We start from the raw sequence: 26,528 nt of genomic DNA on the forward strand, positions 1-26,528 counted from the left end.
ATTCTTCTTACCTTTCAACACCTAACTCATAGGTTATCAACATTGTAAAACTTACCCTGATTCTCTTATTCACGACTAATACTTCCTCACTTCCATATGTTCCCTCCTGTAACACTTTACTTATGATGCTACTATACGTATCAATATTAATATGCACTACAAGTGGTTATATTCTCTGATACAAACCCCATATATTCACTAATATTTCCTTCTTCACCCAATAAAGTGTTAGTTCCTTGAGGTCAGTGACCATAACTTTAGCAGTTTTGCATCTTCTTGGAAATAGTAAAATGCCTTGAACATAATAGTTGCTTAATATTGTTGACTTAATTAAATGTAATATTCCATAATATTAATTTACTGCTCAGAGAAACCGTCCTGGGAATCCAAAACTTGCATGATCTGATCTCAGCTTAGTTATAGCTCTACTTTGACGTTAGCTTATATAGGTATTCTTTGATTTAATTTAAAAATAACAGTTTAAGATAAAGTCTATTATACTTAAGCTTATTATATTTTCTATTTATTTCATAAAACTGTATATATATATGGAGATTTTCTTATTTATTATGACCACTATATTAGTCACAAGAACAGAGAAAATAAATGTATAAAAAGTACCTATCAGAAACACAGGAAAAGCTTTCTTTCACACTTCCTGGGTATTAAACACATTCAGAGTCTTCCTGTGGTGATAATCTCTCCAGCTGGACATCAATTGAAATAGAAATGACTTTAGTTTAATTAAAGTCTCTATTGACACAGTTGCTTCCAAGACAGAAGGTGATCCTTATGACACAAGCAGTGGCCATCCTACTTATTTTAATAGCCAGGATTTTACTCCTGATAGGGCTATCTACTGTTCTCCTTACTTTCAACAAAGAAATCACCTCCAGTGGACTACAACTCTCTTTTACAGTTCTAGAGATTGGAAACATGGATATTTATTGCAGTTAAAGAACTAAGAATTTTAAAGAGGCAATTTACCAAAGCTGGCTGATACATAACCTCCTTCTCCTTCAAGTTTATTGTCAACACCGTGCTGTGCTGGCGCTCCAAGATGCATGATGTGCTTCATGTCTTTCTGCATGAGTTTCAGGGGCACGGCTCTCAATAGATAAGTGTGCTTGAACAGCTAATTTTATTTGTTTACCAAAGATAGCTCTTTTATAATTCTTCAAGGTAGGAAAAGACTATTTTATTTTATTTTTAATTTTATTTATTTATTTTTCCCCCAAAGCCCCAGTAGATAGTTATATGTCATAGTTGCACATCCTTCTAGTTGCTGTATGTGGGATGCAGCCTCAGCATGGCCGGAGAAGCGGTGTGTCGGTGCGCGCCCGGGATCCGAACCCGGGCCGCCAGCAGCGGAGCATGCGCACCCAACCGCTAAGCCACGGGGCAGGACCTGGAAAAGACTATTTTAAACAGTTTCAAATAATCAGAATTTAAAATACCGATACCTAGACTTTCTTTCTCTGGTGGGTTTTGCAACCTGTGCAATTGCACTTAGAAGGGCCCTGTGCCTGGTCTTATGGTCTGTTCTCACTGTCTTGAAATTCTTAGTAATTTTTGAACAAAGGATCCTAATTTTTATTTTATAATGCCTGTAGTTTCATGGTTTAGGATGAGTCAAGATCTGGCTCCTGAAGGCGACAGATACAAACCAATTAGGTCAAATTTCTTTATTTCTACCCTGATTAGCAGTTTATATACTGTGATCAAGAAAACTGTGTTGCCAACTTTTATTTTAGCAGTAGAACTCTACATCCCTTTTTTTTCTTCTAATGAAATGATATACGGAAGCTGAACTTCCGAAACATGAAAAGTGGAGCTGATCTTATTCAAGTGTGAGTTGAAAGAAGAAGGTGGTCTACTTCCCTCTGGTCGTAGAGAAGGGGAGGGTGGTTGGGGGACAGGCAGAGCACAGCTTGAAAATCACAATGAAGGCCAAAGCTATTGGAACAATTGTAGATAAGTGAAAGCCTCTTAATATTCAGAATCAAAGTATTTTATTTAAAGAACTAAATAAACACCTGAATTGACCAGGGCTTAAAAACTGTACTGTTCTTAGATGCTTGACATAAAAAGATAAAACACAGAAAGCTTTCCAGAGGCTTACAATCTACTGTTAGAATTTTCAGTCTCAGATAACCTTTGTCTTTACAGCTGAATATAGAATAGAGCAGATTATAAAGTTTACAATTATGGGATGTACAAACTCTAAAATATTGTTATGGTAGTTTTGAATTTATTAAAGAAATATGACACATTTCTGAATATCAGCTTTCAGGCTTTTCCTGTGACCTCGTGTGTGGTTGTGTAAAATTGCATGATCAGAACTGGTTGTATAATACAAACCTGTTACGCTTTATTGGAACTAGAAATGGCTCAGACACAATGCCATTAACAGAAGCTCAATGAACTATTCCATCATGAAGGGTGTTAGAATATTGGTAAACATTGCTCAGCATCCAAATTGAGCTTTAGATTCACTATCTCATTATACAAGCGCAAGGCATGGATTTTATGTGCTGAAACCACGTCAAACACTATTAAACTGACAAGGGTAGAGAAGGAACAATACAGACCTCTTGGAAACTCTCATTATTGCTTTCACTCAGGAAGCTAGAGGTGTGTAGTTTTAACAGAGACATGGAGAAATTTTTGAAAGCTGTCACTGATCAATATTCTAAATGCACGTTTTTAGGAGATCCTTTTTTAGTGATCCTTTTCCAACATGCTTATCACCTTGGTTATCAGTCATATTTCAACTTTGCCTGTGCTCATTAAAATTGTACTTGAATATAAATGTCTGAATATGCATTTTTATGTGGAAAAAAATCTTCAAAAGAATCTAAAGTGGATTCAAGGACACACTTTACAGTTGATGATTTACTAACTAGAAATACGACAATTTGGTGATGCCTCAAATCCGTTTCTCCAGAGATCCATTGCCCTTTTGAAGTGGTGATGTGTCTAATGCCTTAGTCATACCTGGACCTACTGGCTGGGTTTTTCCAGTGATAGAAATGATGTGGATTATATCACTTTCCCTAAAAGCCAACTTAGGAACTTTGAAGGTCTTGGAATCAGTGGAAGCAATACTAACCAACAATACTGACCACAGAAAAATTGTATCTGATTGAAGCATTTAGAAAAACACCATTTGACAACTAATGAGGTGGTTAGGCTTCTGATCTTGTTCTGAGAGTTATTGGATCTTCTTTTATCCTTTGACAGTAAGGAATCTATTCATTCTAGTGTTATGTCAATGATATACTCCAATGGTCGATATTTATTTTCCTTTTTCTTTAAATAAATAAATATTGGGAATGGAAGGATATCGGGCTGCCTGAAAGTGGCTGGGATGAGCCACTAGCAGAGACCTGAATCTCAGAAAGGTACACAGGAGGCATAGGTATCTGTAGACACATTCAAAGAAGAATGAAGGCCACCAGGAGGCAAAGTTTGGTATCAAAGTGTACCTTGAAGGAAGGAGGGCAATATAGTGTAGAAGCAACATCCAGAAGAGCAGGGCAACCTGAGTTATGGTCATGACCCTGACAGTTACACACAGCTCATGACAAATAAGTGCATGTTGCTGAGCCTCACTTTACTCCTTTGGAACAGAAGGGTGACAACATCTTCTAGATAATAGGATGGAGATTAAAGTACATCATGTAGTTAAAGCAGCTGGTAGAGAGACTGGTACATTGTAATTACACCTAAGTGTTTATTTTCACGGAAAAATATTCAGTATATGTCAAAATTAATAATTGCTCATAAAATACATTATTACAAAAACCTATTTTAGAAAAATGTTATTATCAATTCAATTTTGTCTCGTTCTGGGCTGAAACACTTTGTTTCATTTCTTTTCTTTTCTGTGACAGGCATTTTGGTATAGTCAGTAATAGCATGGGTTCTGGTCCTAGTTTGTCTGTGTTCAAATCTTGAGTCTAGCACTTTCTAGCTGTGTGACCTTGGGTAAGTTGTTCAACCTTTCTGTGTCTTGGTTTCCTTGTACTCGAGTAATATTAGAGATTGAAATCTAGGATTGTTGTGAGGGCTAAATAAGTTAATCTTTAAATAATTTATACTACTACTTACAGAAAATGCTATATGAATAATAATTATAATTTTTCAATAAAAATATTTTGGCGGCATTTTGAGATTTTCATCTACACTTAATGTTGTAACTTCTATTGCATACATTTTTTTGTGCAGACTTTTCAGTATTAAAAATATTTAGATAAACTATGTAAATTAATTTGCTAAAATATTGTTGTTATGATGGCTTTAAATTTTAGTATCAATTTCTGAATTAATGTAACTGTTAGATTTCTTTAGTTCAGAAAACATTGCTTCCTAAAGTCAGTGCATATGTACATACATGCATATTTTTATTTTTATAGTTTATATTACTTAAAAACATTTTATATTTAAATTTATATGTAAGCAAAGTATATATTTTATTTCTTAAATATATATTTTAGATATGTATTTAATTCATTTACAAAGGCTAATTTCTTAGATATTTTTGGACTAAGAATTCCCAGAGTCAATTAATCTCACTCTCTGTATATAAAATTTTTGAGATCATTGTTCATCTAGACCCCTTTAGGTCATTTTCTCTGACTCTGTCACTTTCTCTGCATTTTGTGTCTATGATAAAAAAACATAAATTCAATATTCAACAGAAATTTATATCACGAATTGTAAAGTTTAAATACAACTAATTTAAAAATATTGTTTTATTCCTTTGAAAAACTGTATTCCCTCATTGTTTTTTTGAAGGTTTGCTCTGTCTTTTCATACATATATGAATGAGGCTGTCTAGACCATCTAACTGAGCCATATCACCAGCTGACAGAACCTGTATAAGCACGTCTCAAAGAGATTAGCTAAACCAGCCTAAAACAGAATCTCAAGCTAAACACAATAATCATTGGTTTAAACCACTGTGTTCTGGAGGTGGCTTGTTATTATACAGCAGAAGCTAACTGATATGTGGCTATTCTCTGTAGATCATTGTGTTTTCAGTTGAGAAAAGTTGTATCTGAAGTTGCTGATGTAATGGGTAAGTTCAGAGCAAATTCTACTAAAAAGTGGATATTATGAAATTTTTGTCTCTGGTATTAAAATGTGTAAATATTTCATCCCACATATTTTCAAAAGTATTGTTTTTTTCTTCCAATTAGAATACTTTTTTTGATAAAGTATTTGCAGGTCAAAATTTGGCATGTTACTTCTTTTTATTTACATTTCTTTTGAGTTTTTAAATGAAATTAGATGATATAAAGTTATAAGTATCAAATGTATATTATGGCAGAATAAAGTATAAATGTATCCAATTAAAAATGGACACTTCATCTTCACTCTTCATACATGTTTAAGAAAATTTGGAATTGGGCCTAAGTGGAATTACTTTAAAAGAATAGGCATTTGATTAAAACAAAAAGTCAGGCTTCACAAAATGATGTGTAAATGCACTGTCTGTAGTGGTACGTAAACATCTTTAGCCATAACTTCTCAGAATAGTCACTAATTTTTGAAGAGATGTTGATGATTCTCCAGCAAATTTCTACCTTCTATTTTTTTAAATGGTCCATGATATTATTACCTGCCTTTGGTAGACGGAAAATGTTGACACATATTCTGCAAATTACGAATTTGTCATGAACTTCTTTTGAGATATGGAAATTGAGAAATCAAATTTTCATTGAAGATTAACAATTGTTTGTTGGTTTGTTTTTAGCTAGGGAATGATAGAGCTTTTGCCAAAAAAAAAAAAAAAATAGTGCTGCTAAACAATAAAATAAATATAGATTTTTACCCTCAAACAAACAACACAATTATACTAAGAATATATCAATTATTTCCTATATGCTCTATAGCAGGACTACCCTGCCATATTTGCCACATATTTCCCATCTGGCTTAGCTATCATTTCTCATGTTTCTCATTGACCACACTGATTGCTGGCCTGGCAACTTGGTGCATTTCAATCTCTGGGCTACTGAGCAGCAGCACTACTAGCTCCTATACCAAGTAGCCGGCAGGGGAGGGAACAATGCACAGTTGTCCTTCCACCACCACCGACCAAAGGGCATTCACTGTTTCTAGCCAAGTACACCTTAATTTTGACAAAGATGGCCTTAATATTCCCCTCAGTTTGAATAAACTTTAGACAGGTTTTTTCCTTGACTGGAAGCCTCTGACCTACCTTTTCTTAGAGCATTTACTTTAGAAAACTTTCCATTACAGTTCTATCCCTGCCCCTTTGAAGTGTAAATTTCCTCCCAGTGTCCTGCCAGTTTTACAACCCAGGAATATTTTTCTCGAGGACCTGGGAGCCATCCTTTTGAAACGTAATGATCAAGAAAGATAGTTTCTTTATCCCCTGTCTCTGTGGGAGAGTAGGAGCCTAACTTCCAATAAGGGACAATTAGCAGACACAGATGCCCTAATCACACTGAGCCACCTGCTCACTGGTGTCCTCCAGCACTTTTCCATGAGCTCATGCTAGTGCTTAGAAATGCTCCTGCCTTTTGTTTCAGTGGAATTGAGCTCAACCTCTCCCCCTATCGCAATAGTCTTGAATAAAGTCTTCTTTGCTTAAATCTGCCTGGTGCAATTTTTCTTAGACAATTTATAAGCAATTGTGTTCCTTGCCACCTTAAAAAGGAGGCCTTAGACATGCTGCCGCCAGAAAGTGTTGGGAAAAAAGTGGTAGGTTTCTGCTGAGGTTGAAATACTGGTTAGTTTTGTCCACTGTCCATACGCCGCACATATCACTAAAGGAGACCTTGGCAGGGACTGGAATACAATTGGAGTTCTAGAAAAATCTTCTTGCCTTATTTTAATGCAGCCACTAATAATACTGCTTCATTAAAAAGTGAAAAATCTAAGATAAATGCTGGGGCAAAATGTATAAAACAGAAGTGACCCAAGGAAGCTACTTAGGGTGGCAAAGAAATCTTGTGGATGAGGCATTGTCCTTTATCTCCCAATTCTTGCAGAGAGAACAGCTGGCATAGAACTCAATCATCTAGCACAACCTAGAAAAAGCTGTTAGACACCAACAACCATATTGCATTAAGTCAGCTGCCAAAGAGTCCTCCAAACTTAGCGCATTTTCTGTGTTGGAGTGGAGGGTGATTGATGAGAGGGGGTGGGGACTGAGAGGCTGCGTTAGAAATTTATTGTTTGTTTCCTCAGACATCACAACAGAAATATGTGGGGTTTTTTTGGTAAGGAAGATTTGCCCTGAGCTAACATCTGTTGCCAATCTTCCTCTTTTTGCTTGAGGAAGATTGTCACTGAGCTAACATCTGTGCCCATCTTCCTCTATTTTATATGTGGGACACTGCCACAGCATGGCTTGATGAGTGGTGCATGGGTCCACGCCCTGGATCCAAACCCACATACCCCAGGCCGCCGCAGTGGAGAGCGCAAACTTAATCCCTACACCACCGGGCCAGCGCCAGAAATTTTTTTGTTTTTAATTTTTCTTTTGCAGGTTCTCCTATATATGTACAATTTGGGAAAGAGACAAGAAGAAGGAAGGAGAGAAGACAGGCACCATTTTTATAGTTCTTTCTCAATTTTCATGAAATATGTTACTGACAAGTTGAAAGCATAAAAATACAAAATGAAAAAATGAGAGTGAGCAAAAGACTCTATAAAATACTTATGTATGGTATATCTGATCAAAAATACTTTGTGGCATCTTAGTTTTTACTTCATAGACCAAAGAAAGATCCATTTGAATGTTTCTACTCACTCTTATTCTTTCCAATCTGTTTTTGCATCAAAGTCATGAATCACTGTTAGATATTGGAAGCTCTCTTTTTAAGTTACTTTATGTCATCCTGTCCCTTGATTAACAACAAAATCATGTTTTAGAAGCCCTATTTTATGTCATTAGTGGAGGTTTGGAGCTGTAATGTTATTTCCTAGGTATTTGCAAATGTATTGTATGTGAAACTGCAGGGATTGGTTTAGTGGCATTTTGTAGGCAATATTCTTTTATCCTGTTCCTGGGATACAATTATAGAATGTTCTGGGCTATTCCAATGAGGCAAGACAGCAGTCTCCCAAATTGCCTGGAAGCTCTGAGTGTGAGTCACTTTTACATATATGTATATGTATTGGGGGTGGGGTGGGAGGTTAAAGGTGTATAGATTGCTTTGCCTGTTTTTCTTTTAAAGGATCTTGAACTCTGAAGCCAGTCAACATACTACTGGATTCAAATCCTGCATCAGCTGCTTATTGGCTGTGTAACTTTGGGCAATTTGGAAAGTTGCATAACAACAAGGACCTCTCATTCGTTGCTAGTGGAAATACAAAATGGCACAGCCACTTTGGAAGACATTTTGGCAGTTTCTTACAAAGCTAAGCCTACTCTTATCATAAGATTTTGCAATTGTGTTCCTTGATATCTAACTACTCAAATGAATTGAAAACTTTTGTCTGCACAAAAACCTGAACACGGATGTTTAGAGAAGCTTTATTCATAATTGCCAAAACTTGGAAGCAGCTAAGATGATCTTCAGTAGGTGGGTGGATAAGTAAACTGTAGTACATCCAGACAAGGAGATTTTATTCAGTGCTAAAAAGAAATGAACTATTGGGCCAGCCCTGGTGGCCTAGTGGTTAAGTTTGGCATGCTCCACTTCGGTGGCCTGGGTTCGGTTCCCAGGTGCAGACCTACACCATTCATCTGTCAGTGTCCATGCTGTGGCGCAGCTCACATACAAAAAGGGGAAGATTGGCAGCAGATGTTAGCTTGAGGTGATCCTTCCTCGGCAAAAAAATAAAAGAAATGAACTATCACGCCATGAAAAGACATGGAGGAAACTTAAATGCATATTACTAAGTGAAAGAAGCCAATCTGAAAAGGCTACATACTGTATCGTTCCAGCTATATGACATTCTGGAAAAGGCAAAACTATGGACAGGGTAAAAATATTAATGGTTGCTAGGAGTTAGAGAGGAGGGAAGGATGGATAGGCAGAGCACAGAGGATTTTTAGTGAAGTGAAACTATTCTATATGATACTACAATGGTGGACACATGTCATTACACATTAGTCAAAACCCATAGAACATAGAACAACAAGAGTGAACCCAAATGTGAACTATAGACTTTAGGTGATAATGATGCAACAATGTAGGTTCATTTTTGTCCATTTTTGTACTACTCTGGTGGGGGATGGTGACACTCTGGTGGGTGAGGCTATGCATGTGTGGGGGCAGAGGGCATATGGCAACTCTGTAATTTCTGCTCAATTTTTGTGTAAATAATACTTATCTAAAAAGGTAAAGTTTATTAATTAAAAAAAGTTACTTAACCTCTCTCAACCTCAGTTTCATCAAATGTAAAATTTGAGTAATAATCATATCTATTTCATAAATTAGTTATAAGGCTAAATCAGCAGACATCAGTTGCTTAGAATATTACTTGTCAAACAAGGAGTACCCATATGTTAGTTGTTACTGGTGGTAGTGTGTCACTAAGATTTACCATTACTAAATTTTTTTCCCATTTCCATGATCTTAATAGATCACCAAACACCCACAATTAACCTATGAGGTAGACTGAACAGAGATTCTTAGCCCGTCTTTACATCAGGAAACAAAAGGTAAGTGTTCAAATAAATTCTGTAGGATCATATAGTCAGAACTGGAAATAGACCTTCTGTCTCATAGAACAATCTTTTTTCCATTACACACTTTGTCTAAGGACACCTTTCCAGTCTCAAAATAACAGGCAACACTCTTTACACAGTATAGTGTTAATGGAAAACTCATGCATATCAGAACCATGCATAGCAAAGAATGCCTGTATGGGGAACCCAAAGAGCTTTTGTTTATGTAGTTTATATCTTTGTATGTTTATTGTGTTAGATATTTAAACTGAGAAATTTTTAAAATCCAAAACACATAAGCACACAATCCACTACTCTTCAAACTGAAGACATTATCATGTCATGAGTCTCAAAAACTACACTGTATGTTCCTGAGAGAATAAGAGTGACAAAGACAAATAACATCTTAGTATTATTATGAAAATAGATACGTTTGACTTCTTAGATGCCAGTGAAGGAGTTTTGGAACATGCAGGAGTCTCTGGACCACACTTTGAGAACATCTGCAGTATACCGTACACCATGAGACCACCTCATACGCGGTTGCCTCTGTCTTTTTACACGGCTACCTCACAATCTCCCTACTCTTGAGCAGTAGCTTTTCCACATTCTCCCAACTGTCTTCCAGCTTGATCATTAAGGTCACACTAAACAGCTTCAGAGTCTCTGTCTCTTCCATGTCCATCGATACCTTTTCTGCAGGCGTATCCTCCCTCGGATTTAAATGGGAGAGAACAGGCCATAGCATATAAGAGCATTCTGCGTGTACCAAACTCAGCTCAATTCATGCACAGGAGAGCCTGAGATGAGAAGCAGCTCGGGTCTCAGCTGAAGGCAGAACCAGGGAACCCTGAGCTCTGAGCAGCCTTCAGAAGTCACAATGGTGGCACAGGCCAAGCTGGAGGATGAGTTGGCTGCTTTGATGTGACTGAGCGAGAGGAGGCCATAGAGCAGGGTATAGAGTTGAGCAGGCCAGGGCACTGTAGGAGCCAGCTAAGGCACATCCAGAAGCTTCATGAATAGTCAACAATGTTGGAGAAACACTGGTTGGCTATTTAATGCAGTTTATACAATGTAATTTCCCTTGTTCTTACAACATCATGAATGTTGATGAAATGCCCTTTCATTTCACATTTAAGCTATAAAATGTCACCACCATTTCCAGTTTATTAGATGATGTATTTCTTTAAAACTTTTAGTTTCACAAATACCATGCTCTGTTGCTGCATAAGGTCAGAATTATTTTCTGTCTGTTTATATGCAGTTTGACAAACTAAATCAATTTTTGGTCTTTAGGAGAGAAGAGCCACAGCTGATAGGTTAGACTTTCTGTACATAACATTTCTTCATAATGGATCCTTGTATTGAGAGATGTGATATGTATTCAAAAATCTCCCTATCATAGGCTTTCATACATAAGTTGGCATAAGAGATGCTGGTTAATTACTAGACATCCTTCCCTGTAATTCATTATCCACAAATGTTTATGAACTCGTATTATGCACAGATCACTGGACTGGTTGCTGGGTATAAAAAATAGCTATAAAATGTAGCCTCCTAAAAAGGTTTATGGTCTATATGAGAAAACACATATGCATTCACAAACATATGTGGGTGGACACAGTGTACTTACAATGATATAAGATAAATGCTACATGTCGGGTGTAATAGACGAGAAATATAAGAGGATAGAAGAGGACTCGCTGGTGGAAATCTGTTTTTATCAGCTCAGTTTTCCTTTGGAAATGTACCTCTTCCCATCTGAGACCATGTGATTTAATAAGAGCACAATGAACTCCTAAGTCCAGTGGTGTGTACACGACTCCTGCCTGGTTAATTAGCATATTCTTCTCCCTAGCCACACTGGCTCAAGCTGGACCAATGAAAATCGGTTTCCTGATTTACTGGAACAATGTAGATGGACTATTTCTGTGCGCGTTATAGGCTGGTAGGATGAAGCTATGGAAGTCTCCGTGTCCATATTTGCCACTCAATTAGAAGAGCCTTCTGAGCATATAGCTAAGACTGAAGAAAGCAAGACTGAGAGATGCAGAGAGAGGTATTCCTGGATCCAGCTATGCCTAGAGTCTCTTCCAAGGGTGCTGGTAGATGAATCCCTTTTATTTGTAAACCAGTTTGAATTGGATTCACGACGTTAGTCACTAAAAGAGTCCTGATTCACACAGGAGGAACAGTCACTTGAGGACCAAAATGGTCTGAGAGGTCTTCTTGGAATGATATGAACAGAGTCCTGAGTGATGTTTAAGATTTTCAATTTCAGACATCATCTATTGTCTTCGTGTCAAGCTAGTTGAGAATAGCTTCTTACCACCTACTTCCACTTCTCCTCAAATCGATTCTTGATTTTTGGTCAAGTTACAAGTCAATATTTAATTGGGCTATGTAAATATTTAGACTATGTCACTACTATTCATCACTGAGTCACATAGGGCTATAATTATGATTCTTTTTTTAATCAAATAGGTTTCACCTATCTGTTCCATCAAACTTGTCAAATAATTTTAAGAAATATTTTCCAAAAGCTCAAATATATCAGATAATCTATCAATGCTGGTTTTCTTTCATGATCTTTCTGGAGCCCTCTGTCTTCTCTTTTCAATCTCAATTCCAAGCTCCCTGGCTTTTTCTTTTTCTTTTTTTTTTTTTTTTTTGAGGAAGATTAGCCTTGAGCTAACATCTGTGCCAGTCTTCCTCTATTTTATATGTGGGTTGCTACAGCATGGCTGACAGGTGTAGGTCTCCACCTGGGGTCCAAACCCAAGAATCCAGGCCACTGAAGAAGAGCGTGCCAAACTTAACCACTAGGTCACAGGCCAGCCCCTCAAGCTCCCTGTCTTTAGTCCTGTTTTCAAGTTACTCCATGCCCCCAAGTACTGAACCTCTCTGGGCTTTGATGGGGTCAATTTGATCTTAGGTTGTTCCTTCTCTGCTAAGTCAGCTACTGCGTCTCTATCTTCTGACTCTTCCAAAAAACATGTTGAAATTCTATTAGGGTTTGTACATAATGACTTCCACTTTTTTAAAACTTCTTTTCTATATTTTAGTTTTGAATAGGAGAGGAGATAACCACATGTGGTCAAACTACCTTGATTATCTGGAAATTCCCTCATTCACTTTAATCTCTTTTGTTCCTGCTGCCATATCTCTGAATTTTATATTCCATATTCTCTTTGGAATATAAAAAAGTCTTTTTTTCAGAGAATCTTTGAAAATTTTTAAAAGGTTCTTTTATCTTTTAAAGTCACTTCTTGGTATTTAGTGTTATCCCCAAATGGACTCATTTTTGTCCCTTAACTTCACCATTTACATTCCCCAGAGTCCCTGCATTTCCTAAATTTTTATTAAGGATCATAAATAACACAGAAATGATTTTTAGGTCCCCAAGCTTCTGCTAACAGATTTTAGTAATGTCCCTGACTTGCTTTATAGTCACATATTAAGGGTACATCAATCACTTTGAAAACCAATTATAGAATGATGCCGATACTTTAAGAATCTCCTTAAAATTAGTAGCCTGCAAATATATGTAAGTATCTTAATAAGTTAATCAGCATTTACACTTAGCAAATATTCACCCCTGAATACTGTGGCATATTATAACTTTAACCATTGGCAGTTTGAAACATGAAAATTTGAGCAATAATAGATTCCAAAGTATTTTTGCAGTCTCCCTGAGACTCCAACTCTAACAAATAGGTTCACTGTCAATCTGATGCTAGAGATGGCAGCCCCAGTTCAACACACAGATATTGATTTCGCCCACACCCCTGCTATGGGCCAGAAACACAAGTTTTAGATCAATCCTTCCATACATTCTCCCCTCCACTCCAGCAAAAACAAAACAAAAACAAAAATAAAACAAAACACCTCAAATCTAATTTAAATAGGAAAAAAGTTTATAGATGTGTTAACACAAATAATCCATAATCAATCTACAAATCAAAATTGGGGTGAGTTTATTATGAGCCAGATCTGAGGATTAGCCCGGGGCCTTCCTTTCCCAAGGAAAGAAGGGCACCAAAGAAGTAGGGTGTACAGAGTGGTTATATACTGTTTTGGAACAAAGAACCTACATCACATATGACAGGAATTTCCCTTTTACAGTAGTCACGAGATGCTTTTGCTGGCAGAGCAGATCAGTGAACACAGCAGGTCGGTGGTCACAAGGTGAGTGGTCACTAGGTGAGCACAGCAGGTCAGTCATAAATCCTTAGTTTAAGGAGAGATGCTTATCCTTAAAGAAATGCTGATATGGGGGGAAGCTACATTCCTATCTTGAAGGACATCATTCTTGTCTTTGGGACATGGTAAATATTTAAAGCAGATGTACAATGCATGCTCAACAGGCCACATGAGGTCCTTTTGGAAAAAAGAAGGTCAGGCTGAATTAGTTTTACACCAAATGGCTTCCTCATATCCTCCAATATATACTATTGCTTGTCATTTATTTATCAGATGTGAGCTTATTTTTAGTTACTAATTATGGTCTTGTATGTCTTTATTAAATGATATAGCTCTGAGTAACTTATTCTTAACTTGTATGTATTTTTTTGAAGTCTTTTAAATGTTTTTGACAACTATGTAAATTCTAGCTGGCCATGCCCATGGGACTCTATTATCAGGGACTGATAGCATAGAGAAAGAGATACAGTCAATCCTCACTATTTATAGATATTGTATTTGGAAATTCGCTTACTTCTTAAAATTTATGTGTAACCCCAAAATCAATACTCCCAGCATTTTCAAAGTCATTCACAGACATGCCCAGAGCAGTAAAAAATTTGAAAAGGCCACGTTCTGGTTTCCAGTTTCAAACTGTAAACAACTGTCTTTTTTGTAGTCTCTTTAGTGCCATGTTTTCTGGAATTTGGGTTTTTTTTTTTTTTATTGTTGATTTAGCTGTTTAAAATGGCCGCCTAGCATAGTGCTAAAGTGTAGTCTAATTTTCCTAAATGAGAAGACTGTGTTATACCTTACTGATAAAATACATGTGTTAGATAAGCTTCATTCAAGCATGAGATATACTGTTGTTGCCGATGTGTTCCACGCTAATGAATCAGCAGTATATAGTAAATAAAGTGGCTTTAAACGGAAACATACATAAAACAAGGTTAGGTACAAGGTTGATGAAAATGTTGTAACCAGAGTCTCTCAGAAGCTTAACTCTGTATTTTCCCTTGGAGCAAAATCAGTGTTCACAGAGACTTTATAAAACACAACTACCAAGAATAATGAGAATATATTGTATTCACATATTAAGGCCATGGATGCCTGTTCTAATTTGAAAATCTTGGAGTAAAAGCTATTGTGTAGATTTACCACTTCAAGTCAAGGATGGATATATAGGTTGGATATATAACTAATTTTTATTATTATGTTAAGATTCAAGATAACTAAATTAATTGTTTTATCTTCATTTATATTTGTTCACTTTTGTTAAAAAAATGATTAATGAAGACAATTTAGGTGAAGTAAACAAACTTTATTTAAACCTTCATGAAGCTGACAGTCTCCAGATAATGGCAAAATGGGGTGGAAAGCAGGAAGCTTTTATAGGATAAAGAATAGAGAACAAGGAAGAGACAAATAGAAAATATCTGATTGGCTGGGGTCACATAGTCAACTGTGTTTGGGGTGAGAAGGAACAAGGAAATAAGTACAGAGCCCTGAATTGGCTTGGTGTTTGGGGGCTTGCTGAGTGGATATTCAGCGTATCTGGTTAAAGAAGTGAAGCATTTATAGAGACAAGAAATTTATCCGAGTTTCAGTTTGCTGACATGGCACCCAGGGCAGGAGCAGCTCCATTTTGAACCTGGAAATTTATTTCAACACTTTCTTGGACCATAAAAAAGGGGGAAATGACTCTAGTTTCTTTGTTAAAGCTGTGTTTTGTTTTTATTTATGGTATGAATGTGTACCTAATCTTAAAACAGTCTTTATTAATTTACTTTAGAACTTTATTTCTCCTGTTTTCTTAATACTTGGTAATTATAGCAATATCTGAACTCCCAAACCTAAAATACTATGTCGTTTATCTGCCTCAGTGAGAGATTCTGAGTTATTTGCCTGGTAAAACCAACTGAACTCATAACATTTCTGTCCTTTTGTGGAAATATTCTAAAATCTTAATTTTAAGGGCTATAGAAGAACATGTTGAATGCAAAATACGTTATTAATTGGTGCTAGACCTTCACAAACCTGAATGCATTTCACCTATCATAATTCATCTGCAATATCCAAGTGATCATTTCAGTTAAAATAAAACAGGCTATAACTGAATGTTTCAAATTATTTTGCCTAGCTCTGATTTTTTCCTAAGAATTACAGCTTCTGCAAAATAAACTAGAGGCTAATATACAGACAAATTTAGTGATTTATACAGTTCTGTGAATTTTTTTATGTTTGACTTTAATTATGTACTTGGATACATTCAAATCAAAGTCTCTTTTTTTAAATTTATATGCAAATATTTGATTAAATGACTCTTGTCAACTACATAGACCTTTGAAAGTTAGCGTGTCTCAGGTCCATTATCAATAATTAAAATAAGACTGACCCTGTCTTGTCTCCCCATTTCTACTTCGGTTGCAAAAATTATTCTTTTCCCCTTAAAAAAAATCTTCCCAGTTGCTGAAGCAGAAAAATTACCTTATTTCTACCTCACTGGAGCTTCTTTTTTGGAGGTTGAAACACCTGCTGTGCATTCATTATATAAAGAGCATACCAATCATTTAGAATGAAAGTCTGAATATAAATGTCAGACATTACTAAAACCTATTTCATAATGTGCTTACGTATCACTTTCATTGTTTTACTATCTTATTGCTGTGGAAGCACGCAGGCTGTGTGTGTGTGTGTCTGCGTGCACACGATTAATGGGCAAGAGTAAAAACGAGTGGTGAACATAAATAAATAACCTCAATTATTTACCTGTGGTAACACCATTTGACAACAATTCTATAAAAATGATGCAAAAAGTTTCCAGTCCCTGTGTTTCTGCTACATTCTGTTTTCCCTGGGGTACCTGCGTTTACTCACTGATGCTTTTCAAATTGTCTTTCCCTCTTATAACACGAGGCAGAGAGTTCTTTACACATTTTAAGGACATGCAGATGTATTCCATCAAACTTGAACTCAAAGAGAAAGGTGGGACTAGAAAGAAGTAAAAGGTAGAGAAAGTGAAATTTGACCCACTGCCCAAAGCTTGTTAATTACTTCTTTTATTTCAGTTTTGATCATGAGGTCCCAAGCAATTTGTCCATCCTAAACAGTTCTTTACAATTGATACTTATATATGTCTGATCTTTCTCATCTTCTTTATCTCTTCATATTTTTTTTAAATCTAACACTTGTGAGGGTATATATATGTTTGCGTTATCACCATTCTAAACAGTGTTTCAGGCTGGATCACATTCTCACTGCTCTGCTGAAAGTACTATCACAACTGTTAGCAAACGTTGAAGATAGGGTCCCGTTTCTGATGTTTGTGCAAGTCCAAAAAGGAGGCTTTTTGAAACACTCTTTTTCCTTGTCTTTTGTGACAACATATTTCTGCCAGTTTTCTTCCCAGTTCTCCATCTTATCAAGTCTCATACCTCGCTACCTGGACTTCAAATGTTCATGTTTCTTAAAGCTTATCCTTTAATCTGTTAATTTTGCAATATTTTCAAAGCAATTTTTCCACATCAGCTGTTTCCTTTTCTTCCTCTATTCCTATGACTTCCAGTGCTGACTTTTCCTTGACTATCTATATTCATATGTCCAAATGCCCACTTCACATCTCCATGTCTTTTTCCAAAGGCACCTTGAATTAAACCCATCCAAAAGTGAACCCGTAAACCCTCATCTGCAGTTTTCATAGCCCAGATTTTAAATGTCACCATTGACCTTCCAATGATCTGGTTCAGAAAAACTAGACTTTTCTAGCTGTCCTATTCCTTACTCTTTTTATCTAATTGATTATCAAGCCCTATTTATTTTACTCATAATTTATCTTTAGAATATAGCATTTTCTCTATGTTTCACTCCTTTCTTTGTTCATGTTATTATCACTTCTTACCTTGATTATAATAGTAACCCATTAACTGGTTTCCCTAAACCCACTTTTGCTTCCTTCCTCTAAATTAATATTTTATGCTCCCATGTGTAGTTAATATTATACAGTGTGATGCCAAAGGCTATGAACCTCAGTAAAAGATGCAAAGTTGAATGTTATTATCAGATCTATGCTAGAAAGATATCTGGCAGTAGTAAAGAGTCTGGGTTAAAGGGAGACTTGGGGTTGAGGGATGTTGAGCTAATGTTAAGGGCCTGAGACTAGAAAATGGTAATAAAAATGGAAAAGGGAGTTAGATAAGTAAATAATTTTCTGTATGGTGTTTGGTGGCTAATAGGATATGATGTTGAGTAGGAGGCCAGGCAGTCTGAGCAAGTGGAAAGAGCAGCTGTCTCTTAGATTTAATGCATTGTTTTATAGTGATGCCTAAGAAAATTATAGTACCCTCTTTGTCATAAATTAGCCATTGTGTGTGTATGAAGGTATATGTGTGTATATGTATATACACACATATACCTTCATACACACATATATACATATACACATGCACATATACACACATGCACATGCGTGCATATACACATATGCCTCATATATAGATTATGACAGGAAAACTTGTTCCTCTTGGCCTTCTTCAGTGATCTAGTGATTTCTAGGAATATATTGAATCTGGGAAATATAGTTCAGAGAAAATCAGTCCATAATTTTTGAGCAGATCAAACACCATTATCTAGAAATTATTTTTAACTGTCTATGAGATGTTAAATCTAACCAAAATTTATTAATTTCTTCATACCTTTTTGTGTCTGATGAAAGCTGAAGTTATAGATGGTAAGTCAGAAATTGTTCGCCTAATTTATTTTCTACATTCAAAAATTGCCAAGTTATCTTTAGTAAGTTATTTGGCCCAAATTAGCACTCTGAACACCCACATTTGTAAAATAAAAATGTTTGAATATCCGACATTAATGAAACAAAATGCAAACACACTAAAATTCTACAACATAGTAATTGTTAAGATAAAGACTGAAAATCACAGACATTTTGAACCTTCTGTTACCTGTTTTTTTAATATTGTTACTCTCTTAGTTCTGACTGCTATACCAAAGTCCCATAGAGTAGGCTTATAAATAACAGAAATTCATTTCTCACAGTACTAGAGGCTGGAAGTCCAGCATCAGTGTTCCAGCATGGTCAGGTTCTGGTGAGGGCTATCTTCTGGGTAGCAGACTGCCATCTTCTTGAATCCTCACATGGTGGAAAGAGGGCAAGAGAACTCTCTGCTTCCCTTTTATAAGGGTATTAATCCGATTTATAAGGGCTACATCCTCATGACCAGATCACCTCCTCAAGGTCCTACCTCTTAATATGATAACATTGGAGGCTAGGATTTCAACATATGAATTTGGGGGAGACACATTCAGTCTTTTGCAGTTACAATTTGTAATATTCCAAACTTGTTAATGTCTGTGTGAACTCCTTTCAAATTTTCATCATTCGTCAACAGGTGAGCGATAAATTCGAGCAACTTAATTTACATAACTCATTGTATTGGTATTTGTCTTCGGCAAACAATTTTGTACAAAATAAGATCTTTGCAATGTAATAAATATTCCATAGTAATTTAATAAAATTTCTTAATTCCAACAATTATTTTGAATACTGTTTTTTTTTTTTTTCTTTTTGTGAGGAAGATCAACCCTGAGCTAACATCTGCCAATCCTCCTCTTTCTTTGTTGAGGAAGACTGGCCCTGGGCTAACATCCGTGCCCATCTTCCTCCACTTTATATGGGATGCCGCCACAGCATGGCTTGACAAACGGTGTGTTGGTGCATGCCCTGGATCCGAACCTGTGAACCTAGGGCCACCACAGCGGAGCGCGTGCACTTAACCGCTTGCGCCACCAGGCTGGCCCCTTGAATACTCTTTTTGAAAGAAATTAAGTAAAAAAGAGAATCGATTTCTTTTCTTATTTAACACATAGTTTCACTAGTTTTTCACTCTAAATTCTTTTTTCTATGTTGTCCTTACTTACTGGAGATATATGTAATCTGCAGTCATCATATAAGAACATATTTATATTATTTTCATTTGGAAAATAATTATTTTCCAATATATCTAGGTACAAAATAATTGAGCATAATTTTCAGCTAGACCATAGTTTTTCTTAAACGTGTGGGAAAGTTATTGGTGGCATAGCGGCCGTGTGGCCAAATCTGGCTTTTAGTTGCATAACCATTCTATTATACACGGAAAGTAGAGGGAAATCAGTTGAAGTCAGATGGGGTAGATTTTTTTTTTGTTTTTCCATTTCCCTGTCTTGGAAATTGAGAAATGCCAAGACATAAAGGACTAAAGGATAAGAGTATAATCCATGGTGGCAGAGTTTTTGATTTGAATTTCAGCTCCTCCACTTGTAGATAGATGATCATAGAAAATTCTGTTCCTCATTTAAATATTAGTGTCTCCATCTCTAAACCAGAGATGAGTATAATGCTGTCACAGGGCTATTGAGAGTTTAAATGAGATACTCCAAGGAAAATATCTGTTACTCAATATTTTTTTTAAAAACTAGCTATTATAAAAATGTACAACATTTTAATGTCTTTAAAGATTTTACTGAAAGATACAGTGTAAATAAGGATACTGAGCCAATGAAATTCTGCCTCATTACGGGAAATAGGTATTTTCAATGCTGCCCCCTTCCTAGCCCTCAAATTTCCATAGGTACCTACCAGACACCCCTAATCAATAATCTGACTGTTTAATTTATATAAGAATTTATATAAATGATACACACTAGATATATTCTTAAGCAGACAGCTACAATTTCTATCATAAGTTTTAATAGTTACAACGAGTTCAATTTCCAGAGTAAGGTGGATATTTTAAAATAAAGTGGTTACATCACTCCTTTAAATATTTTCAATGGACTCAAAATACTATAATGATTTGATATTCACTCATCCATTTTTAAAAAATGTATCACCATTGTTTTAACACTCAGAAATTTTACATTTTTCTTTTCATTCCTCAAATCAATTCCATTCAACTCCTCAAACTTAACTTTTATCATAATGTGGTATATTTTATGGTAGAAAGATGTTTTATTGATTTAATTTGTTTTGTGGCCATAAGCCTCTCTAAATATTGAAAAATTCCTTAGGAGTAAGTTATTATTAGTAGTTATTAGTACCTAATTGATGTAGACAATGTAAATTTATTACACATTTTCATAAACAGCTTTAAAACATTAAAGTGATTTTATGGAAAATACATGTCTTTATGAGATATGCTGGACTTTTCTTATTATACTGAATCTAATATCTGTGAATGAATTATTTATTGTTAGAATTAAACATTTCACCATAAATTTTATTCTTGTTTTTTGGTTCATCTTTATATATGTAAGTTTTGAAATACCTTGTTTACATAAATAGGAAGGTGGGAATAAGAGTGTTATTCTAGCAATGTCACTGAATTATTTGACCTTCTTTCAGGGTGTATGCAAAAGTCTGGTTCTAATTCTTTGACAAACATCCTTTTAAAATTACCTATCAGCTCGCAATTTAAGTAGGTACTTCTTAATTTTGTTGAAAACAGAGAGTGGAAAACCACTGGTCTTTCAAATTTATTTTTATCTTGTTATTAGAATTTTTTATCTTCTCAAAACCAATAACAGTATTTTCATCGGTCCCTCTAGTAATGCCTCGTAGATTTGTAATATTCTGGGACAATCACCACGATAAGTTTAATGCTGGGTGAGAGCTATTTTATTTTTAAAAGTTGGAGAAGTTTATTATAGGGTGGTGGGAAATTAGGGCCTGAAGCTCCATCAAAGACTCTTAGGGAAAATTTAATACAAAAGATGTAATTCTTCAACTTGAAAATTAATTCCCTTAAACTATCTGCACTTATATACCCTTGAAGGCCTCCAAATACCTCAGTGGCACCCCAAAGCCAGGCGGCAGACCAGTGATCTGAGAAACAACAATACATATGTTAGGCAAACAGCTTCACAATGGATCTTTTGGCTGCTTCTTGCAGATTTCCATTCCTACGCTCCTTCCTAAATAGAAACTCAGGAGACTCACAGAGAAACTTAAAAAAAGAAAAAAGAGAAGTCTTTAAAAGCAGCTGCTATATAACATTTTTTAAAGCTTATCTAAAATTTGTTTAGGGCTGTGCTTTATCAAGGCTGGATATTCTCTTGGGGCATAGTCTCTTTTGTGTACAGAACAGTTTCTTATTTTAATTTCCTACATAATTTAAAACTTGATGAATTGATTTCATTAGCACATTAAATCTGCATAGCACTTACATTGCCCATTTCTCTTAACACAAACTAAAGTAAAAAAATATCATTTGTTGTTGTTTGAGACTTCATTTGGGTAGATTGGGTTCTGACTGATTGCCTGCTCTTCATTACCTCATCACAAGTTGCATTGATTAAGATTAAAGCAGCTATACTTCTTACATCTTCTCAACGTCTTATTTAAAGCTTATTTCAAACTTTTATGCATTTTGGAAATTGTGCATTATACATACTTGGAAATAGTTTCCAAAAATTCTTTCAGCCTATAATGTATTCACAAGCTCTTGATTTTCACCTTGCCCACCCTAACGCCTTTCAACTAGGGCAATTTTTTTCTTTTTTTTTGAGGAAGATGAGCCCTGAGCTAACATCCATGCCAATCCTCCTCCCTTTTTATCCCCCAAAGCCCCAGTAGATAGTTGTATGTCATAGGTGCACATCCTCCTAGTTGCTGTATGTGGGATGTCGCCTCTGCATGGCAGGACAAGCGGTGCGTCTGGTGCGCGCCGGGGATCTGAAGCCCGGCCGCCAGTAGCGGATTGCATGCACTTAACCGCTAAGCCACAGGGCCAACCCAAGGCAATATTTAAACATCAGCTGCGTTCTTTACCATCGAGTGATGGTTGCATAGAACTGATAAAAGCAAAGATCCAAAGTCCCTCTCTAAAAGAAAGAAGTAGTTTCTCTGTCCAACGACTTGTACTGTACTCATAGGCAGATTAGGTCTCCATTCAAATGGGTATCCATCAACAGGGGCAGGTAGTAGCTGAATTACTACAGTCTAAGATCTCCTCTAAAAATAAAACTCAAAGGGTGCCATACTGATTTGGCAGACTAGATTCTGATGCATTTCACATATATTGTGTTTTAAATATCTAAGGGAGATGTGATTTTTATTATTGTTATTGAAAAGGAAAGGAAAAACTTTAAGCAATCATATCATATTCAGCTTAAAATCGTAATATATTTATTATGAAAAAGTCCAGGTCATAATATTACATCATAGAGAAAATATTCATATCAGTGGCAATCTGAATAATTGAATTTAAAATTTTCATATGTATTGTGGAATAATAATTAATGAGTAGTATTTACCTAGCATTTATTAAATATTGGGGTCTGAACTAAGAACTTTACCTACACTATAGCATTTAATTGTCACAACTCCATGAGGCATGTATTTTTCTTTCTTTTTTTTTTTTTTTGTGAGGAAGATCAACCCTGAACTAACATCCATGCTAATCCTCCTCTTTTTTTTTTGCTGAGGAAGACCAGCTCTCAGCTAACATCTATTGCCAATCCTCCTCTTTTTTTTTTCCCCAAAGCCCCAGTAGACAGTTGTATGTCACAGCTGCACATCCCTCTAGTTGCTGTATGTGGGACGTGGCCTCAGCATGGCCGGAGAAGCGGTGCTTCGGTGCGCGCCCGGGATCCGAACCCAGGCGGCCAGTAGCGGAGCGCGTGCACTTAACCGCTAAGCCAGGGGGCCAGCCCAAGGCATGTATTTTTCATTGACATTTGCCAAAGGTGTAAAATGAGGCCTGGAAGATAGAGATAAATTCGGGATTGAAATCTTTGACTTACATAACTCTGAGATCTGAGCTCAAACTACTTCACTATCTCTCTGAAAAGGAGGCAATGTTTATTCTCTTTAGATTGGCTACTGTTCAAAAGAAATATAAATAGAAAGAAGTAGAGGTAAAATGGTAGAAGTAATTAAAATGAGTATGCTCATAATTTTTTCATTTCATGTTTTTTTGACGGAAACAACAGTTCCATTCTGAGCTGACTTTATCTATTCCTTGAGAACCACCCCCCCGCCCTTTGCCCCCAATGCTCTGTTGATTTGCCGCAGTGACAATTTCTCTTAGATATTTTTCTTGAGGGTCAGTCAAATTTACCCACTTGGTTGGATTAGGTTTCGAGGCAGCTTCTCTTATATTCAAGAAACCATAATATTACCTGGTTAGGATAAAGGTGTTGGGTCAGTAGAATCATGATGGCTGAAAGTTCAAGATTACATGCATGTGAGAGAAGATTTGGGCACAGGAAAGAGGAAATTTTAAGACTTTAACACAGGTATTATGCCTGATGATAAAAAAGACTAACAGAGACAGATACTGTGGAAACTCATTAATACTAAAAGCACAATCAGAAAACCATTATGCCAGAACCCCTTCCTCATCAAAAGCATCTATCTCTGTTTTAGCTCTTGAACCAGAGAGTCAATCCCACAATCAACATTTGCTGAGTATCACGCAAGGCAAAAATATAAGCAAAGCCTATGCCCTCTTAAATGTATAATCTGCTTACTCTATTTACAAAGATATCTTTTTACACACAGCTATTTTATTGTCCTTCAAAATCTTTAAAATAAAATTCTCTGCACAACAATATTTAATACAAGTAGTGAGATAAGGGTTTCTCATGAAAGGATAACCAACGTTTCTTTCTCAAAACACGCTCTTTGTTCCTTACCCCATTTCAGAGATGGTCTGATAAAATATGAACCACTGTTTCATTGTGAGCCTTGGTGCCAAAGATCAAGTCCCGTTCATATTTAATTCAAGTCCAGACACACAGTAGGGACCACTGGAGTCCAGGATCAGACTGTACATATGTGTAATTCAAAACCAGATACTCAGTAGGACTTTACAACTGATTTTTAAGTGAGTCATTAGTACAGATGCTTTATTGGTAACTGACAATTGTTATTCATCAAATGAAGGTTTAGCAGGAAAGAAACATTATACTGAAAACTTACCCTGTTGTCCAAGATGTATGTGAGTTATATATTTTTTTGTGGGCTTTTTTTTGTGTGTGTGTGAGGAAGATTGGCCCTGGGCTAACATCTATTGCCAGTCTTCCTCTTTTTCTTGAGCAAGATTAACCCTGAGCTAATGTCTGTGCCCATCTTCCTCTATTTTTGTATATGGGACGCTGCCACAGCATGGCTTGATGAGCTGTGCATAGATCCGCACCTGGGATCCAAACCTGTGAACCTCGGGCCACAGAAGTGGAGCCTGTAAACTTAACCACTATGCCACTGGGCCAGCCCTGTGAGTTATGTTATAACTCCACTTTTAACAGTTTAGTTCAAAGACGCTTAAGAATTTACATAAAATGCTAATATTGATGAATCCAGTAATCACACCCATGTTTGACGTGAAAACCCATTCTTTTCCACCGACCTGTAGTTTATTGTGTTATTAATTCATCTTTAATAGAGAAACATGGGACATTGGGAGTATTATTATACAAATATTCTCTCCTTATACTGATAAATCGCAACATATATCCAAATAGCTGTGCTTCTACCTGATTCCTATGCCTAATAGTTTCACCATGCAACCATTATATAAAATCTACATTCTCTCATCTCATCTTCCAATTTTTAAAAATGACCACATATGTATCAAGATATTATTGAACAAAAAGTTATTTTAATTCAAAACACTGCATTAACACAGCATGTCATGATGTCCCCTGTAATCCTTTTTTGTGAACTCATAGGTGTTTTCTGAACTTTGAGTATCCTTTGAAGTTAAAGGGCGTTTCATGCATATGAGATGGATGGCTCTGTGGAGAAGTTAAAAATTGGGATGATTATTAATTTTGGCCCAAATTTTCACACTATGTTTCTAGGAGAAATCTGAGCCAATACCATAGTTGTCACAAGGTTGAAGTTCAACCAGAGCAAGAAATTGATCATATACATGTTCAATCATGAAACCTACATCTTGACAGAATAATGATTTAGATTTCACATTTCCAAAATGGTATTGCATGCCAAGTATACTTCTAAAATTTACTCCAGAAACCTTGAGCTCAATAACTTAATAGCAATGTTACCTAGTAATTGAAACTAAAAAGATTTAACGTGCTACCTTTTAGTTTTAGTTATGCAGAGTAAATTATTTACATCACTTGTCCCCACTTATGTAGGCTGATTTGTAAGGGCAGAGTGGTTTTTCAGGAGCTGCCTCTGGGAAAAGAGAACAAACTAAAAGATAAATTCACTCTAGAAACTCTATCTTGTAGAACCACACTGGCTAATAAAAAAATTAAAACCTGACTTTAGGGGGCCAGCCCCGTGGCGTAGCGGTTAAGTACGAACATTCCGCTCCTGGCAGCCAGGGTTCGGATCCCAGGCATGCACCAACGTACCGCTTGTCAAGCCATGCTGTGGCGGCGTCCCATATAACGCAGAGGAAGATGGGCACGGATGTTAGCTCAGGGCCAATCTTCCTCAGCAAAAAGAGGAAGATTGGCATGGATGTTAGCTCAGGGCTGATCTTCCTCACAAAATAAAATAAAATAAAACCTGACTTTAATAAATATTTGATGTTATTAAGAAAAACAAGGATTTTGTGATATCAACACTCTTAGTAAGATCTAAAAATCTTATGTTTTATAGTCCACTATCATCTTGAACTTGTAAAAATCTGAAGATTAAACATGTCTTACATAGCTGTAAAAC

This window comes from Diceros bicornis, chromosome 27, assembly GCF_020826845.1.
Source record: "Diceros bicornis minor isolate mBicDic1 chromosome 27, mDicBic1.mat.cur, whole genome shotgun sequence".
NCBI lineage: Eukaryota > Metazoa > Chordata > Mammalia > Perissodactyla > Rhinocerotidae > Diceros > Diceros bicornis.